The sequence below is a fragment of the Siphateles boraxobius genome, unplaced genomic scaffold (genome assembly GCF_051911475.1).
Source record: "Siphateles boraxobius isolate OS27281-9 unplaced genomic scaffold, OSU_SipBor_1 51, whole genome shotgun sequence".
Classification (NCBI taxonomy): domain Eukaryota; kingdom Metazoa; phylum Chordata; class Actinopteri; order Cypriniformes; family Leuciscidae; genus Siphateles; species Siphateles boraxobius.
Genome location: NW_027509153.1, coordinates 627,248 through 644,886, shown reverse-complemented (window position 1 = coordinate 644,886; position 17,639 = coordinate 627,248). Strand labels below are relative to the sequence as shown.

Here is a 17,639-nt window from a genome sequence, read left to right as displayed (position 1 = left end):
TACGCTAGAAGAGGTGGGAATGAGATCCAAACCAATTTTTCTGTAGTGTAGTGGTTATCACGTTCGCTTTACACGCGAAAGGTCCTCAGTTCAAAATTGGGTGGAAACAAGTGGAGGCATGTTAAATATAAATGCTGCAATTCGCTACAAAACCCTTACTTTTAAGACAGGTGAAGGCCATCGTACCAAGGAGCTGTAGGCAGACTGCCATGCCGAATGACACTAGGTGGGTGCCGTCCAAATCAAGTTTCCGTAGTGTAGTGGTTATCACGTTTGCTTTACACGCAAAAGGTCCTCAGTTCAAAACTGGGCTTAAACAAGTGGATGCATTTTAAATATAAATGCTACAAAACCCTTACTTTTGAGACAGGTGAAGGCCATCGTACCAAGGAGCTGTAGGCAGACTGCCATGCCGAATGACCTCTGTTCTGTTGTTTGTGGAATTCACAGACTGTCACACTGCTTGCAGAGCAGATTATGGGAAGGAGCCATCTTCTAAAAAGCAAATGCCCTGCATCAAGAGGTTTTGTAGTGTAGTGGTCATCACGTTCGCCTAACACGCGAAAGGTCCTCGGTTCGAAACCGAGTAGAAACAGTGGTTGGATTCTGACAGAAAATTTAAACTGTTTGCCACACTAGGTGGGTGCAGCGCTCATTTCCATTATATGCTTTTTAATAAGCGTGCACCTAAAGATTTATGTCTGCAAACTGCAAGCGAAAGGTCCTCAGTTCAAAATTGGGTGGAAACAAGTGGAGGCATGTTAAATATAAATGCTGCAATTCACTTCAAAACCCTTACTTTTAAGACAGGTGAAGGCCATCGTAACAAGGAGCTGTAGGCAGACTGCCATGCCGAATGACACTAGGTGGGTGCCGAATGACCTCTGTTCTGTTGTTTGTGGAATTTACAGACTGTCACACTGCTTGCAGGGCAGATTATGGGAACGAGCCATCTTCTAAAAAGCACAAATAGGTTTCTGTAGTTTAGTGGTCATCACATTCGCCTAACACGCGAAAGGTCCTCGGTTCGAAACCGAGCAGAAACAGTGGTTGGATTCTGACAGAAAATTTAAACTCTTTGCCACACTAGGTGGGTGCAGCGCTCATTTCCTTTATATGCTTTTTAATAAGCGTGCGCCTAAAGATTTAGGTCTGCAACCTGAAGACGTGTTTGTAGTGTAGTGGTTATCACGTTCGCCTCCCACGCGAAAAGTCCCCAGTTTGAAACTGGGCGGAAACTGTGGGTGATTTTTGCATAAATTTCGTATGCGATTTTCTGTTGAGCAGGTCAGTACACTTGCAGGGATGTTTGTTGTTTAATCTCTTTAGAAAAGGACAAAAATAAAACAAATGACCATTGAGGTTTCCTGTACAGTAATATAAAATGTTCGGTCTGCCAACAAAATTAGCAGCTTTTTGCCATGTTAAAAACACTGGGCAGTCTATAGTTTCAGTCGCTTTTGAACAAGCGTACGCTAGAAGAGGTGGGAATGAGATCCAGACCAAGTTTCCGTAGTGTAGTGGTTATCACGTTCGCTTTACACGCGAAAGGTCCTCAGTTCAAAATTGGGTGGAAACAAGTGGAGGCATGTTAAATATAAATGCTGCAATTCGCTACAAAACCCTTACTTTTAAGACAGGTGAAGGCCATCGTATCAAGGAGCTGTAGGCAGACTGCCATGCCGAATGACACTGGGTGCTTCGCAATATCCCTCCTCGTCTCCTCGTTCCTCTGTCCTCCATCCTATGTCCCGGAAACCGATCGAGCGCAGCCATCTTGAAGGACATCTCAATTCTCTAATTGCACCGCGAGGAGGCGAGGATCGAGGAGTGAGGAGGCTTCCAGAGGAGTCATGAGCGAGGATACACAGGTGTATCCTATGCGGAAGAGATTTATCGACTAAACGTGACGCGCGTATACATTCTCCTCCCCCTTCACATCGATCACAATCTGTTTTAATGTATACTTTACCTTTGCAGTTTATATAAACCACACATTACACATATTTCAACAGGGTATCTTGCTTTATTATCATTTATTATGAATTTCTTAAATAAACAAACTTCAACAACATAAGGGCAGATCCTTTGAGCGCTGCTGATGACGCTATGAAGTGACGCGCGAGTGATCAAGTATTCCAATGAATAAAAAAAGCTTTCATTCGATTCCTCCGTCCTCATTTTCTTTCCTTGCGTCCTTCCCTCAAAACCTACAGGGGGTGGAGCTGAGACGCTAGGAAAGGAAGCGAGGAAAGGAAACGAGGATGCACAAATAAGAAATGAGAAGCACCCACTAGGTGGGTGCCGAATGACCTCTGTTCTGTTGTTTGTGGAATTTACAGACTGTCACACTGCTTGCAGGGCAGATTATGGGAAGGAGCCATCTTCTAAAAAGCACATTCCTCTCACAATAGGTTTCTGTAGTGTAGTGGTCATCACGTTCGCCTAACACGCGAAAGGTCCTCGGTTCGAAACCGAGCAGAAACAGTGGTTGGATTCTGACAGAAAATGTAAACTCTTTGGCACGCTAGGTGGGTGCAGCGCTTATTTCCTTTATATGCTTTTTAATAAGCGTGCACCTAAAGATTTATGTCTGCAACCTGAAGACGTGTTTGTTATGTAGTGGTTATCACGTTCGCCTCACACGCGAAAAGTCCCCAGTTCGAAACTGGGCGGAAACTGTGGGTGATTTTTGCAAAAATTTCGTATGCGATTTTCTGTTGAGCAGGTCAGTGCACTTGCAGGGATGTTTGTTGTTTAATCTCTTTAGAAAAGGACAAAATAAAACAAATGACCATTGAGGTTTCCTGTACAGTAATATAAAATGTTCGGTCTGCCAACGAAATTAGCAGCTTTTTGCCATGTTAAAAACACTGGGCAGTCTATAGTTTCAGTCGCTTTTGAACAAGCGTACGCTAGAAGAGGTGGGAATGAGATCCAAACCAAGTTTCCGTAGTGTAGTGGTTGTCACGTTTGCTTTACACGCGAAAGGTCCTCAGTTCAAAATTGGGTGGAAACAAGTGGAGGCATGTTTAATATAAATGCTGCAATTCGCTACAAAACCCTTACTTTTAAGACAGGTGAAGGCCATCGTGTCAAGGAGCTGTAGGCAGACTGCCATGCCGAATCACACTAGGTGGGTGCTGTCCAAATCAAGTTTCCGTAGTGTAGTGGTTATCACGTTTGCTTTACACGCAAAAGGTCCTCAGTTCAAAACTGGGCGGAAACAAGTGGATGCATTTTAAATATAAATGCTACAAAACCCTTACTTTTGAGACAGGTGAAGGCCATCGTACCAAGGAGCTGTAGGCAGACTGCCATGCAGAATGACCTCTGTTCTGTTGTTTGTGGAATTTACAGACTGTCACACTGCTTGCAGAGCAGATTATAGAAGAGGTGGGACTGCCTTCAAATCAAGTTTCCGTAGTGTAGTGGTTATCACGTTTGCTTTACACGCGAAAGGTCCTCAGTTCTAAACTGGGCGGAAACAAGTGGATGCATTTTAAATATAAATGCTGCAATTCGCTACAAAACCCTTACTCTTGAGACATGTGAAGGCCATCGTACCAAGGAGTTGTAGGCAGACTGCCATGCCGAATGACCTCTGTTCTGTTGTTTGTGGAATTCACAGACTGTCACACTGCTTGCAGAGCAGATTATGGGAAGGAGCCATCTTCTAAAAAGCACATGTCCTCATCAATAGGTTTCTGTAGTGTAGTGGTTATCACGTTCGCCTCATACGCGAAAGGTCCCCAGTTCGAAACTGGGCGGAAACTGTGGGTGATTTTGGCAAAACTTTCGTATGCGATTTTCTGTTGAGCAGGTCAGTACACTTGCAGGGATGTTTGTGGTTTAATCTCTTTAGAAAAGGACAAAAATAAAACAAATGACCATTGAGGTTTCCTGTACAGTAATATAAAATGTTCGGTCTGCCAACAAAATTAGCAGCTTTTTGCCATGTTAAAAACACTGGGCAGTCTATAGTTTCAGTCGCTTTTGAACAAGCGTACCCTAGAAGAGGTGGGACTGACATCCAAATCAATTTTCCGTAGTGTAGTGGTTATCACGTTCGCTTTGCACGCGAAAGGTGCTCAGTTCAAAACTGGGCGGAAACAAGTGGAGGCATGTTAAATATAAATGCTGTAATTCGCTACAAAACCCTTACTTTTGAGACAGGTGAAGGCCATCGTACCAAGGAGCTGTAGGCAGACTGCAATGCCGAATGACCTCTGTTCTGTTGTTTGTGGAATTCACAGACTGTCACACTGCTTGCAGAGCAGATTATGGGAAGGAGCCAACTTCTAAAAAGCACATGCACCTCATCAATAGGTATCTGTAGTGTAGTGGTCATCACATTCGCCTAACACGCGAAAGGTCCTCGGTTTGAAACCGAGCAGAAACAGTGGTTGGATTCTGACAGAAAACTTTAACTCTTTGCCACGCTAGGTGGGTGCAGCGCTCATTTCCTTTATATGCTTTTTAATAAGCGTGCACCTAAAGATTAATGTCTGCAACCTGAAGACGTGTTTGTAGTGTAGTGGTTATCACGTTCGCCTCACACGCGATAAGTCCCCAGTTCGAAACTGGGTGGAAACTGTGGGTGATTTTTGCAAAAATTTCGTATGCGATTTTCTGTTGAGCAGGTCAGTACACTTGCAGGGATGTTTGTGGTTTAATCTCTTAGAAAAGGACAAAAATAAAACAAATAACCATTGAAGTTTCCTGTACAGTAATATAAAATGTTCGGTCTGCCAACAAAATTATAGGCGGCGAGCTACATAGGCCTACCGTGCACCCCCCCCACCTCCCAACAAAACCATACTTTTCTGAAAGGTCTGGATGTGTAGAATATGAATCTGAATGTTAGCATTGAAAATTTTGGGTTGCACTACCTGTTTTAGGCCTGTGAATAGGGAAACCCTAAAAAACGATTTTAAGCGATTTTAACAAGTCGAAATTGGCCTAGTCAATCAGAACTGCTTTTAGGTGACCCATTACACACTCAAGCTTAACATATGATGACTTAGGTCAAAGGGCACCCTATACTGCTTCCTGGTAAGTGACTAAAATTAATATAGTTAAGGCCTTATGTTGATTTAATGAGCCCATTTCCTATATACAGCATGCACACACACACGAAGGGCCAATCCCAAAGTAAGCCCTGAGGACTAAGGACTAAAGACTCACAGACTTAATTGATCTCAGGTGCTAAGTGAGTGAGTGTGTGAGACCACATGAGCTCAGATAGGTATAGATGGGATTGGAACAGCACTTCACAATGTTTAATAACAAAGACGTTGCTGACACGTGCACCATCTACGTGTGTAGTGCTGTTGTTTACCTTTGTAATTTCCGGATTTCCCATGCACACAGACACACACTAACTATATACAAAAACTACAAACAGCATGGAAAAGAACTATATACAGCATGCAAGCATGCACCCAGACACACAAACGCACAATAACTATATACTAGAACTACATACAGCATGGAAAATAACTATATACAGCATGCACACACACACACAAATTCACAAGAACTGTATACAGCATGCACACAGACACACACAATAACTATATACAATAACTACATACAGCATGGAAAAGAACTATATACAGCATGCACACAGACACACAAACGCACAATAACTATATACAAGAACTACATATAGCATTGAAATTAACTATATACAGCATGCACACACACACAAATTCAAAAGAACTATATACAGCATGCACACAGACACACAAAATAACTATATACAAAAACTACAATCAGCATGGAAAATAACTATATACAGCATGCACACAGACACACAAAATAACTAGGCCTATATACAAAAGCTAAAATCAGCATGGAAAAGAACTATATACAGCATGCAAGCATGCACACAGACAAACAAACGCACAATAATTATATACAAGAACTACATACAGCATTGAAAATAACTATATACTGAATGCGCACACACACACAAATGCACAAGAACACACATTAACACACAAGACCTATATACATCATGCACACACACACACACACACACACACACACACACACACACACACACACACACACACACACACACACACACACACACACACATGCTGTAAGAGAACTACAGCATACATAGCTTCCCTTTCCCAAAGAAACACTGAACAAATAGTAGGTATAATGACCTACTATTAGGGTAATATGTTTTACCAATCAATAAAATACATGTATATTTCATGCATATGTCAGGTGTAACATGACACTCAAACTGTTTTTCAATCCTGGTCTGACTCAGAGTTGTCATCATCAGATAAGTACTGTTCATCTGTTACGCTATCATCATCTGATTCATCTTCCTCATCCCTGCCACTCACAGATTCAATGATATCTGCCAATTGCTGTGGGAGAACACATCCCTCATACCACAGAGGCTCAATCTTTTGGTCAACCAGTGTCCAACCGTGTCCATTGCAAGCATCAGGGATGTCAGGGTTGGCAATATGGGCCACCTTCCATATTCCAACCTGGTAGTTAACCCTCCTGATGTGTTGCTCTAAACTCCTCCCACATGGGGGGAGTGTAGCCAGATCCACATTTCTTGAGTGGGCTAGATGCTTGTCATCTTTGGAGCACAGCTCACTCATTCGCAAGAAACGCAACTCATCAACACTTCGTACTCGTGGTCTACTAAACAGAGCACAGGTGAACTCATTGAGGAGATCAAAGAGATCCCTCGGTACATCCCATGTGTCTCCCAGCCTGGCAAGAGTTTCTCCAAACTTTGGCATCCCAGAGAGGGTTTTCAATGGCCTGACTTTGCCTAACCCCTTGAATGCACTAGTGGTATCACAACCACTGAAGGCGTGAAGTGCCATTAGTTCTGTCAAATGTTGCTGAGAGTAACTACGAGACATTTCACTCACATCAATGAGCCTTTTCTTGTTTCCTGTGCCAGTGTGAAACATAATATTTAAGTCTGACATTGCCAGAGCATAGTGTAACAAGATGAAAAATATGTCAGTATCAGGACTCTTAACGACAACATTGCTGTAGTTGTTGTCTCTGGCAAAGTCACAGTAGAGAATGACTCTAGAATCTGTCTCTTCTTGGGTAGACTTAAGGCTCAGGACTTCTGTTCTGCATGTTGAGCTGCCATCTTCAGACGTTAGCAGATATGCTGTTCCTTCACAGGTTATGATCACTTGTCTCCCATGTAGCTTCCTGGCATATGAGTCTTCACTCCAAAGGCGGATGAGTAGTGCAATAAATTGTTGCTTGTTTTCATCATTGGCGAGGAACTGTTTCCAATCTGCTGGCCTTTTGGTATTTTCACCTTTTATGATAAGCTTTTGACCACAACCCCTCCTCTGTCTTTCCATTGTTTTCACAGAATTGGGGAAGTAACTATCTGTGCTGAACACAACATTGCCTGTCTTTGGCATCATGTCAAACACCTTACTGCATATCTGTTTGAAGCTGCCTGGTACCTCCTTCAAGAAGTAAAAGTAGGCATTTCCATCAATAATTACAAGAGTTTGATCTGTGGATGGTAGGGCAGCATCATTGATGTCTTTTACCAGGTAAGCAAATGACTTTGACTTATCTGTTTTGGACAAGAAACCATCAGCAGTGCCTATACTGTACGGCACAGGAGTCAAGGGGTACGTGAGTAGTTCCCTCATGTCCAATTGTAGACCTTGCTGTTGGGACTTCATGAACAACTGGAAAGCAATGTTCCCTTGCTGCTGATACTGTATTACTTTGTGTGTTGTTGTTGTTGTAACTTTGCTCTTTTTGTTCATGTCCGTGAAGGTTTTGAGGCCAAGGCGCTTGATAGGCTCAAAGAAGTCACAACCTTTTTCCAGGCGTGTCGCAATAAAAATATCCTTGGCAACCTTGCCTGCTTGTTCAGCTCTCAAAACATCTCTTTGGACCTCAGCAGATACTGCAGCATCAGAAGAAAGAATAAACAAGTTGTCAGTGCTTCCCAACTCAAAAGGGTTAAGGAAGCTCTCCACTGCCTCAATTGTTTTTCTCACCAACTTTTCACTCTTCAACATCTCAGCTGGACGAAGCTCATTATGCTTGGTTTCTGCAGCTGTTCCAGACAGCATGTCAGCCATACTGAGGGTTGCATTAACATACTGAGATCTAGCATGGGTTGTTCGTACCCAACGTTGGTAGGCATCATAATTTGTCAGAATTCCTGACACACCAAAAGCATTTCCACCAGCACCCCCATGAGATTTAGCATGTCGCATGAAGGTCTCCTCCATAGTTTTATCTACGGCGCAGCGGTTACCTGGAATGAAGGAACGTGCAACGCTAATAGCCCCTCTTTTCAACAACTCTGTGGCTCCAGGATGTGACACTTCAATGTTCGCAATGAATATGGAGAAGTAAGAGAGATATCTGGCATAATTCTGGCCTCCAAAGCTGAAAAACAGGTCTGCCATAAGGTGCAAACACTGAGCATAAAGGAGAAAATCATCATGTTTCACTGCATGGATGAGAGACAGTACCAACCAGATGTGGTCCATGTAAGATGTCCACAGCTGTGCTGTCTTCCCTAGATGTCCAGCTTTTACACTCTCTCGAAACTGTTGATATCCTTCGATGTACTTCTGCAGTGGAACATCATTCCTTGTTGCATCTAAGGCTTCTTTAGAAGGAGCTTTCAGCAGTTCATCTAGTATCCCCTTTGATCCCTCTGGTAATTGAGAGAATACTTCTTTCTCTCCAATACTTGTGAGGTATTGTGATAGGAAAAGTCTTTCAAGACATTCCAATACTGTCTTATGACAGTGTAGTGATCTGTCATAATGTTTACCAGTAAGGACACCTTGAAGAGAACCTAATGCAATCAGCCCAGCTTCCAACAAGATATCAGAGAGACCCGATCCATCCATTTTCTTGCCCACCATCTTCAGATTTGCGCAAGCCAGATGAAATGTACCAATCAATATTATGTGTTTATCATACCTAGATTGATCATTCCAAATCAGGGGATATGCTTTCATGCATACCCCCAAGTCGAATGTTGTAACAACATACTGTTGTTGGATTTCTGCTGTTGCCTCCTCAGCATATCGAAGGCATTCTTTTACTGTCTTGTAGTCTGTAATTGGGCTTGGAATAACAGGGTAATAATCAATAGTTGTCAGACTTTCAGGGGTTCGTCCTGACATTGTGATGAAACCTGTCCATCCTGGAAATTGTTGATCTGATTTGCTGCATGCTGTACGGATCAAGACCCACAGAAAGTGCTTCATGGTAGCATCTTGAAGAGCCCTCTCACCATCAGGAATTACTCTTTGGTGTATGGTTATTTGAGGACTTTTCCGTTGTGTAATATAGCAGTCAGGAAGAGCTTCAGCTGACCCCTGCTCAAAAGAACGTCGTTTTGTTTTCCTGGAAGTGGATGGAATATCGATACGGACTCCGCCATGATTCTCCGGCTTGCCTTCTATGTCCTGTAACATAATGCCATGTGCAGTGTGAATTGAATCCATTCCAGTTAAGTTGTTGAGCAACTGATCAAAATTATCAAATTCTGAGTGGAAAATGGAAGGGGCTCCTGGTGATCTAATGATTTGTGTAGACAAAAGACTGGATGTCTCAGCCACAGCCTCAGCAAGTGCAGTTTCCAGTTCAAGGGAGAATGTATAATTCTCTGAATGGCCCAATCGATTAAATAGGGTAATTAATTTTTCACTCCTGAAAAGGTGTCTAAGTGTCATGCATATAAGCATATGCTTTGGAAGTTTCCATTCTCCATTTGTTGTGGCGCGACATATGTCTTGCCCTATTGAATTTACAAGCCTGTTCATTTTGGAGCTTTGTGATTTTGGTTTGCCACATATCACATGACACAGAAATGTCTCCAAATTAGATGGAATTACAATGTTCATGCTTACAAGATCCTGGGCAGAGGGTGGCCATCTCAACTCATCAGCTTTTGCAAAGCTTTCCAGAATCTCCTCATGTAGATAATGGCCAGTCTCCTGGATCATGTCTTTGGAACCAAGTTCATATGCACACTGCACTAGGTTTGTAATGTCACTTTGTGAGTTGTACACAATGTATGTCGAGAAACGGCCTTTTTTGTTTAGCTTGCAGAATGCCACCTTTTCCTTGTATTGTCCATGTGTTTCTAGCTTAGCTTTGAGCTTTTCCCCACGCAATTTGGGATTGGGGAAGTTTGTGCATTCCAGATGAGCTATGTAGATTTTGGTCAGATCAGTCAATTTCATCATTTTGTTGCTGCCGATGATTTCCTTGTCAATTACTCGAGATACAGCACCAAATGCCTCACCGTGAGCTTCTACTAGTTGGATTTGTTTGGCCTTGTTTTCTGTGCTTGCACTTCTCCATTTTTCTAAATTTTGTGTATATTGGACTCTACAGGATTTGTGGTATTTAGCTTCTGTAGCAAATAGATCCTTTCCTCTAATTCTGTGAAGCAAATTTTCATCAAATTTTTGTTCTGCAACTTTGAGGACTGTTCTCCACCCATCACACTCAAACTCTCTTAACCCCTCAGTCGTCCATATCCCTTTATTTTTTACCTTCTTCCGTGTAATTGAGTTGCAGAATATACAGTCAGGTGTGAAGAGCACCTTGTCACCAGTTGAGGCCCTCTGACTTTGCCTTGAACTTGCTGCTAATAGTTCAGGCTTCTGGTCGAGTCTTTTGAGATTCATGGTGAATCTTTGGTAGCATTCTCTGTGATATCCATCACCTTCTGTAAGGGTGTCTGGTATAAGTTCACAGGTTACAGTCATTCTGTGAGCAGATTCCAGTGGTTCAGCTAATCTCTTGTCACGTATTTCTTTCATTCTGGCTAATCTTGCATCAGAATCTGCGTTTGCCCATAATTGCACGAGTGGTCCATATACAAGACCAGGGACATGCACAATGCATCTGGACTTTGGTTTTGTCCCATGACATCCCCTATGCCTTGAAGGACCTGCAGTCACTTGGCCCACTGACTCATGTCTTGACTCAGACATAACTGAGCAGTTCAGCTATGTTGAAGAAACCAACTACATAACCGACTAGATTATCTATGTGTATGAGATATGTGTGTGTGTGTGTGTGTGTGTGTGTGTATGTATAAGCTACTGGACGTCTAAAATTTCCCCTTTGGGATGAATAAAGTATATATCTATTAATCTATCAAATGTCATTTAAAATAATTAAAAACAAATATTTAAAGTAAGCATCAATGTAGTGTAGTAAGACGGGTCAATTATATTAAATTGTAAACTAAAATATCAAACATCGAGCAATTCAGTGAAACAAATTTCTTGCTGTATAGGCAGAGGATGCAGACTTGGAGAATCTGTCTGTGTGAGTAAGAACAGTCTTTCAGGACGGTCTTTATATACCTGTCTGACACAGAGGAAACTATTAATGAAAATTCAACAAATATCTTATTTTGTCATTGGATGAACAACCCAGACAGGTTTCTGATTTGTCAATGAAATGACTTGTGAGCCACACACCTTTGATGGAAAGGGTAATGAGGGTTGGAATGTTAGCACGTTAGCATATTAACTGATACTATGGAAATGGACCTTGATCGATTATATCCATACAAGGCCTTAACTATATTAAATAAAAAATAATTAAAAACAACTATTTAAAGTAACTATCAATGTAGTGTAGTAAGAGTATTGGGTAACCTAAAAGCTGTTCTGATTGACTAGGCCAATCTCGACGTGTTAAAATAGCTTAAAATCGTTTTTTAGGGTTTCCATATTCAGGGCTAAAACAGGTAGTGTATCCCAAAAATGTCAATGTTAACATTCAGATTCATATTCTACACATCCAGACCTTTCAGAAAAGCATGATTTTGTCAGGGGAGGGGGTTGGGGTGTATGATAGGCGAATCTAGGTCGTGGCCTATGCATGAAATGGGCTCATTATATCAACATAAAGCCTTACCTATGTTCATTTTAGACACCTACCAATAAGCAGCATGGTAGATATTTGACCTAAGTCATCATATGTTAAGTTTGAGTGTGTATTGGGTCCCCTAAAAGCTGTTCTGATTGACTAGGACAATCTCGACGTGTTAAAATCGCTTACAATCGTTTTTTAGGGTTTCCCTATTCACAGGCCTAAAACAGGTAGTGCAACCCAACATTTTCAATGTTAACATTCAGATTCATATTCTACACATCCAGACCTTTCAGAAAAGTATGGTTTTGTTGGGAGGTGGGGGGGGTGCACGGTAGGCCTATGTAGCTCGCCGCCTATTAGCAGCTTTTTGCCATGTTAAAAACACTGGGCAGTTTATAGTTTCAGTCGCTTTTGAACAAGCGTACCCTAGAAGAGGTGGGACTGACGTCCAAAACAAGTTTCCGTAGTGTAGTGGTTATCATGTTCGCTTTACACCCGAAAGGTGCTCAGTTCAAAACTGGGCGGAAACAAGTGGATGCATTTTAAATATAAATGCTACAAAACCCTTACTTTTGAGACAGGTGAAGGCCATCGTACCAAGGAGCTGTAGGCAGACTGCAATGCCGAATGACACTAGGTGGGTGCCGTCCAAATCAAGTTTCCGTAGTGTAGTGGTTATCACGTTTGCTTTTCCCCATTCATTTAAGTTGCCATTGTCAGCACCGACACTTCGAGGTCCGCGTGCTCGAAATGGACGACACAAGCTGCTTATTCAGTGGTGCCGTGTCACTTTTCCAAAATCGCATATAAAGAGGCCAAGATTAGCATATATTACCATAGGCTCTCTGTGGACGCCTCTGGGGGTGCCATTGCACCACGTGGGAGTCCACCAAGTGCTTTTGGGGTACACCAACTACCTACTCTTCACCATAGTCCTCCTCAGTACCACAAAGTGCCTATTTTGACCCCTAACCATCTATTTTCTTCTTCATTGCCACGAAGTGCCTATGGGGTCCCCTAACCACCTAAACTTCACCATAGTCTTCCTCAGTACCACGAAGTGCCTATTTTGACCCCTAACCACCTATTTTCTTCTTCATTGCCACGAAGTGCCTATGGGGTCCCCTAACCACCTAAACTTCACCATAGTCTTCCTCAGTACCACGAAGTGCCAATTTTGACCCCTAACCACCTATTTTCTTCTTCATTGCCACGAAGTGCCTATGGGGTCCCCTAACCACCTAAACTTCTCCATAGTCTTCCTCAGTACCACGAAGTGCCTATTTTGACCCCTAACCACCTATTTTCTTCTTCATTGCCACGAAGTGCCTATGGGGTCCCCTAACCACCTAAACTTCACCATAGTCTTCCTCAGTACCACGAAGTGCCTATTTTGACCCCTAACCACCTATTTTCTTCTTCATTGCCACGAAGTGCCTATGGGGTCCCCTAACCACCTAAACTTCTCCATAGTCTTCCTCAGTACCACGAAGTGCCTATTTTGACCCCTAACCACCTATTTTCTTCTCCATTGCCACAAAGTGCCTGTGGGGTCCCCTAACCACCTAAACTTCACCATAGTCATCCTCAGTACCACAAAGTGCCTATTTTGACCCCTAACCACCTGTTTTTTGTCTCAATTCACTGTGTCTCTAACTCTGAGCCGAAAAGTCACAGGGCCTCGAAATTTGGCGTGAGGGTAGCCCAGCGGGCCCCGGGGCGAGATCCTTAGTTTCAAGGTTCTACGTGGTTCCCAAGTGTGCGTTTCGGTGGTTCGGCCTGATCCACACATGGTTCAGCTTTCTACATCCCCCAGGGTCTTTCTGGGCCCCAGTGATAGTAGGCAGATTAAGTTTGGGGCCGCCAGGGCCCCCGGGGGCCAAACGGCAAAGCGTCTCACGTACAACTTATCCCATTGATTTTCATAGGTGTTCTGTGGACATTGGGCAACAAGTATTTTTTTTGTGTGACTAGACGTTCCCCTCTCTGTGTGCTTTCCGGGGCCGAGTGACGCAGCTTTCCAAGAAGTTTCGGGCCCCTAGCACCTCCAGGGGCCGAACGAGGTTCAGTGACACGTGCAACTTATTCAATGCGATTTCACAGGTACTTGGTGGACGGTGGTCCGATTCTAGATCACGGGTTTGGTGGTTCTAGATCGGTTCCAAGTATGTGTTTCAGCAAAACGGTTCGAAGGAAACGCCCGATCGGCCCGAAACTGACGTATGCGTCCCGTCACGGGCCCCTGGGACGGGTTCTAGAGTTCCGCGTCCAAAGCTGCTCGTTTGGCCAAAAAACACCCCCTTGACCTGGAAGCGCCTGTGAAGTTTGAACTGAACAAGTTGCACGTGGGCGGCCGGAAATACAGGGCTCGAAAGGTCGCACCGCCTCCAAATTCGCCGCCCTGGTAGTCGAGGGGCCCCCGGTTCTAGATACCGGATCGCAGGGTTCTAGATCGGTTCCAAGTGTATAATTTTTTTGTGCAAAAATCTCCTCGCTTTGGTTCTACTGAGCATATTTCTTTCTGTGTGTGCAAGAGGGCTGCCATTAATTGGACCATGTGCTCGGTGAAGGGTGGACAGAAAGGTCCGATCGGCCCGAAACTGACACGTACGTCCCGTCACGGGCCCCTGGCACGCAGTGTTTGGGGCCCGTGGGACCTCCGGGGGCCGTACAGGGGCCACTGACACGTGTGACTTATCCCATTCATTTCCACAGGTGTTTGGTGGACGTGTTTCAGAAAGGTCCGATCGGCCCGAAACTGACGTATGCGTCCCGTCACGGGCCCCTGGGACGGGTTCTAGAGTTCCGCGTCCCTCTGACCTTTTTTCGCGCTAATTGGCCACCAATAGCCCCAGGGAATAAGTTGCACGTGGGACGTCTAATAAACAGGGGCCAAAATGGGTCGAAAGGTCGCAGCGGCCCCAAATTCGGCACGGCGGTAGTCCGGGGGCCCCCGGGTCTAGATCACGAGTTTGGTGGTTCTAGATGGGTTCTAAGTATGTGTTTCAGCAAAACGGTTCGAAGGAAACGCCGATCGGCCCGAAACTGACATATGCGTCCCTTCACGGGCCCCGGGGACGGGTTCTAGAGTTCCGTGCCCAAAACTGCTCGTTTGGCCGAAAAAAGCCCCCCTTGACCTGGAAGCGACTGTGAAGTTTAAACTGAATAAGTTGCACGTGGGAGGGCGGAAATACAGGGGTCGAAAGGTCGCACCGCCTCCAAATTCGCCGCCCTGGTAGTCGAGGGGCCCCCGGTTCTAGATCCCGGATCGCAGGGTTCTAGATCGGTTCCAAGTGTATCATTTTTTTGTTCAAAAATCTCCTCACTTTTGGTTCTACTGAGCATATGTCTTTCTGTGTGTGCAAGAGGGCTGCCATTAATTGGACCATGTGCTCGGTGAAGGGTGGACAGAAAGGTCCGATCGGCCCGAAACTGACGTATGCGTCTCGTTACGGGCCCCTGGGACGGGTTCTAGAGTTCCGCGTCCCTCTGAACTTTTTTCACGCTAATTGGCCACCAACAGCCCCATGGAATAAGTTGCACGTGGGACGTCAAAAAAACAGGGGCCAAAAGGGGTCGAAAGGTCGCAGCGGCCCCAAATTCGGCACGGCTGTGGTCCGGGGGCCCCCGGTTCTAGATCACGGGCTTGGTGGTTCTAGATCGGTTCTAAGTATGTGTTTCAGCCAAACGCTTTGAAGGAAACGCCCGATCGGCCCGAAACCGACACGTGGGTCTCGTCACGGGCCCCGGGGACGGGTTCTAGAGTTCCGCGTCCCTCTGACCTTTTTTCGCGCTAATTGGCCACCAACAGCCCCATGGAATAAGTTGCACATAAGTTGGAACAAGTAGGCCGTCTAATCCTAACTGCTGAATTAACCCTTGCAGACACATGCTCCCATAGAGATCAATGGGAGACAGAGAGGTGCATAAAAAATAGCTAAAAATAAACTTGGCATGTCTCGACCTAGCCCGCTCTGTCTGTCGCAGAGGGCCACGTGACGCAACTTTTTGTAGAGTTTGGGGCCCCTCGGACCCCCGGGGGCCGCGCGGGAGCCACTGACACGTGCAACTTATCCCATTCATTTTCATAGGCGTTTGGTGGACATCCCCACGCAACGGTCCCAATAGCTCCGAATGGCTCCGATTTGAAATCTGTGGCCCCTCAGGGTCCCCTCAGACGGTCCGCAAAGACTGGGGTCCGTAGTACCCCGTTAAGTTCGTTACAGTTAAAAACAGCATTCCATCTGTAACCTATTTGACGGGTGCCCTAAATGCTGTCCGTGGACAGTCCATTTTTAGGCTAATTATGCATAATTATTAGCTTTAATGTACATCAGTGTGTTGTATTGTGTCCCCTGTGTGGTGTACAGTAGGTTTCACCTCATAAAACCACTGTAATTATGAAATATGACCTGTTAATGCATTGACCACGGACAGCCTATTTGGACCCCGTCAAATAAGTTGCAGGTGGGACTTCACCACATGTGATAAAATCGCCTAATCATTACGGGGATTCATCCGCTGAAAATGTCTAAGTTAAAAACAGCATCCCACCTGTAGCTTATTCGACAGGGTCCAAATAGGCTGTTCATGGACAGTCCATATTTAGGCTAATTATGCATAATTAATAGCTTTAATGTACATCAGTGTGCTGTATTGTGTCCCCAGTGTGGTTTACAGTAGGTTTGACGACATAAAACCATTGTAATTATGAGATATGACCTATTAATGCATTGACCACGGACAGCCTATTTGGACCCCGTCAAATAAGTTACAGGTGGGCCCTGTTTCAGGTTTCAGCTCCAAATTGTGTCCAGAGGCTGAGATCTGGACGTCCCACCTGCAACTTATCCCATTCAAAAATTTAGGCTGTTCGTGGACAGTGGAATTTCGGGGTTCTGAAGGCTGCTAATTGCTCAGGGGGGCCCAAAGATGAACTTAAAATTGATATTTAATCATTTTTATGCATTTTTATCAATCATGACAACAAAATATAAAAAAGATCCCACCTGTAACTTATTTGACAGGGTCCAAATAGGCTGTTCGTGGACAGTCCATATTTAGGCTAATTATGCATAATTAATAGCTTTAATGTACATCAGTGTGTCGTATTGTGTCCCCAGTGTGTTGTACAGCAGGTTTCACCTAATAAAACCACTGTAATTATGAAATATGACCTATTAATGCATTGACCACGGACAGCCTATTTGGACCCCGTCAAATAAGTTACAGGTATACTTTGCCCACTTGTAACTTATTTGACAGGGTCCAAATAGGCTGTCTGTGGACAGTCCATTTTTAGGCTACAGTGGGCCCTTAATTTGCCCACCTGTAACTTATTTGACAGGGTCCAAATAGGCTGTCTGTGGACAGTCCATTTGTAGGCTACAGTGGGCCCTTAATTTGCCCACCTGTAACTTATTTGACAGGGTCCAATTAGGCTATTCGTGGACAGTCCATTTTTAGGCTACAGTGGGCCCTTAATTTGCCCACCTGTAACTTATTTGACAGGGTCCAAATAGGCTGTCTGTGGACAGTCCATATTTAGGCTAATTATGCATAATTAATAGCTTTAATGTACATCAGTGTGTTGTATTGTTTCCCCAGTGTGGTGTACAGTAGGTTTCACCTAATAAAACCACTGTAATTATGAAATATGACCTATTAATGCATTGACCACGGACAGCCTATTTGGACCCCGTCAAATAAGCTACAGGTGGGCCCTTACTTTGCCCACC

The 17,639-nt window shown here is 44.2% G+C and overlaps 6 non-coding genes across 6 annotated transcripts; all 6 read left to right on the top strand.

Annotated features, from left to right (window-relative positions):
• The first annotated feature begins 973 nt into the window (after positions 1–973).
• On the top strand, positions 974–1,046 carry trnav-aac (transfer RNA valine (anticodon AAC)). The gene has a single exon. It is a non-coding gene; the product is annotated as a tRNA-Val (tRNA).
• A 460-nt stretch (positions 1,047–1,506) lies between these two features.
• On the top strand, positions 1,507–1,579 carry trnav-uac (transfer RNA valine (anticodon UAC)). The gene has a single exon. It is a non-coding gene; the product is annotated as a tRNA-Val (tRNA).
• An 835-nt stretch (positions 1,580–2,414) lies between these two features.
• Positions 2,415–2,487, top strand: trnav-aac (transfer RNA valine (anticodon AAC)). Its single transcript has one exon. It is a non-coding gene; the product is annotated as a tRNA-Val (tRNA).
• A 669-nt stretch (positions 2,488–3,156) lies between these two features.
• On the top strand, positions 3,157–3,229 carry trnav-uac (transfer RNA valine (anticodon UAC)). Its single transcript has one exon. It is a non-coding gene; the product is annotated as a tRNA-Val (tRNA).
• A 474-nt stretch (positions 3,230–3,703) lies between these two features.
• On the top strand, positions 3,704–3,776 carry trnam-cau (transfer RNA methionine (anticodon CAU)). The gene has a single exon. It is a non-coding gene; the product is annotated as a tRNA-Met (tRNA).
• A 266-nt stretch (positions 3,777–4,042) lies between these two features.
• On the top strand, positions 4,043–4,115 carry trnaa-ugc (transfer RNA alanine (anticodon UGC)). The gene has a single exon. It is a non-coding gene; the product is annotated as a tRNA-Ala (tRNA).
• The last annotated feature ends 13,524 nt before the right edge of the window (positions 4,116–17,639 follow it).